Source organism: Pundamilia nyererei, unplaced genomic scaffold, assembly GCF_000239375.1.
Source record: "Pundamilia nyererei isolate P.nyererei 1_Seehausen unplaced genomic scaffold, PunNye1.0 scaffold00507, whole genome shotgun sequence".
Lineage (NCBI taxonomy): Eukaryota > Metazoa > Chordata > Actinopteri > Cichliformes > Cichlidae > Pundamilia > Pundamilia nyererei.
The window spans coordinates 119,191-121,600 of NW_005187908.1; the positions used below are offsets into that span (position 1 = coordinate 119,191).

Sequence of the window (2,410 nt, forward strand, 5' to 3'; positions counted from 1 at the left end):
ATTACATAATGGTTACTATGCAAACCCACAAACACACATCAAGTTTCTCCTGTTCTCATTGTTTACCATTACAATAGGCAATTAGCAAACAAAAAGCATGTCTCTATCTCCTGAGCACTCTGAGATTATTGTAATTTGTTCTCATTATATAAAACTACTATGAACATCCCTGTGGTGAGGTGTGCGCACACCCAAATACAAATCCCAGAGGCCAACTTAAACATAAAAAAATCCCTTTACTGAGGTGTTACAGGCCATCTGGAAGGCAGTAAATAATCATACATCTAGGGGGGGCTCATACTAGGGAGCGCAACAAGTATGCAAAAAAAATAGATGCAAATTGAGGCTCTAATAGACACACAAGTTAAACAGGGAAAGAACAGCTAGGTGGGGAGGTGGATAGGACCATCGTCTCACAGCAGAAGACCAGGATTTGAATCTAGTGTGGGGCCTTCCTGGCATGTTTTCTATCTGGTTATGTTCCCCAGTCCAATTGCATGCATGGGGTTAGTTTAACTGGTTATTGTCTCGGTGTCTTAGCCCTGCAGTAGATTGACAACCAGTCCAGGCTGTAAGAGGTCTGATGCACTATGACAGCAGGGATAGGCTCCAGCCCAACCACAACCCTTAGTCTGACAAGTGGAAGAAAATGGATGAATGAGTAATCAGGGACAGTGAAAATACCAAGTTGACAGTTGAAACTAAGACATTAACAAAAGCAGTAAAAGTAATAAGCACCAAAAGACAAATACCTCTAAGATAATAAACAAAAAAATCAACATAAAGAGGATCATTTCAAAGATGAAGACATCCAATGAGATCCGAGAAAACATTAAGGAGGTTAGGCTAACTGGTAGTCTCAACACTAAAGAAAACCACACTGTAGCAGAACCAGTTCTTGCTAGAAAAGTAGCAATGACTAATAGTCTGGACCGTAAACAGAAACTGGAAATGATAAGTGCAACCATAATACGTTTACTATAATTACAGAATTCAAAGAAACATTAAATATAAACTTAGAAGTTCCCACAGAAAACTGAAAATAACCCCACAGATCCCCACAGGCTGCGACACTATGACTTACAGCCATCGTCAGAGCGTTGTGTCATAGGGGGTAAACAAGAATCAAAGGTTCTTCTCCACTGACATCCATCCAACTCCAGTCTTCATATTCAAAACACACAAACATGTGTCTGTAACTGAGATCTAAGCGTCGGCTGTAATCCGCTGAGGCCATTGTTGCTGTTTATCATTAAAAAAAGTAAATATTTCTGTTATCTGCACTTTTGCTCTGAGTTCAACTTTTTTTCACCCAGCAACATCAGAAAACTCAAGCATGTTTATCTTTGAGGACTTCAGTGACTTTCATCAACTGCTAAAATTTTAAAACAATTTTAAAACTGTTTAGTATTAAAATATTTTGTATTTATTCAGAGCAGAGTATAGAGGTCTGATACTGGCATTGGGAGACGGTTGCAGTTCCAGCCAATCCCAGAGGAGCACTTTGGTGTCGTACAGTGAACCATTGTCTAAAAACCCCAAGAATCTGAACCAGAACGTTTTTTATCTAATGATTCATTTCAGGAGCTTGAAGTTCTTTTTCCTCGATGTTGGCAGAGGACTTTCTGTTTACTCCTGCTGCTGTTTAACTGATGGGCTTTCATTTTTTTATGGATGTGGAAGAATGTCGTTGAACTTTCACGGCTTGATGGTATGTGGGTGGTTCTTTGTCTCGTACTGCTCAGCAGTGCGTTGAAGAAAAACACGTTTTTTGTCGACAGGTTTATTCCTATTTCACAGTACTGAAATATTTCACACAGCAGCTTTTTAAACAAAGATACACCAGTAATAAAGTAAGCTTAAACCTGTAGTTCCTGTTTCATTACATCAGAATTCCAAGTGCAGAAAACAAACTGGTGGCTTTAATAACAACGTCATACTGGAACTGGCATTTTTCCATTATTTTATGGGCAAACGTGATGAGTTTGTTTTTCCAGCTCGCATCAGGTTTACTGTAAGGTAACCAACCTGCTGCTCTTCTTCTAACAACTCACTGCATGTGCTCCTTCTTGTTTTTCACATCCCTCAATTTCTCATGCAGATCCTCTCTCGACAAAGGGTCCAAGCAAGACAGATATTTACATATTTTCATATTATATTGTTACAGCTCTGCTCACAAGCTGCAGCAAGTAAAGGGACCTTCTTTATTTGAAAATAATTAATCATTTAGATTTAAAACAAAAAAGCAGATGGCAGAGAGCAAGAAGTGTTGCCTTCATCCACACTTGATATATTATGTAGACAGTCAACAATTAAACCCAGGCAACACCCAGAGAAACTTGCACTGCCACTGCATGACCAACTTCTAGAGCAGAGCTGTGCATGCTAGTGTAACAGAGAAACACCAATA

The 2,410-nt window shown here is 39.2% G+C and overlaps 1 protein-coding gene across 1 annotated transcript in view; it reads left to right on the forward strand.

Moving 5' to 3' along the window:
• cysltr3 (cysteinyl leukotriene receptor 3) overlaps positions 1-2,410 on the forward strand; it is a 12,484-nt gene that overhangs the window by 490 nt on the left and 9,584 nt on the right. The window lies entirely within an intron of this gene.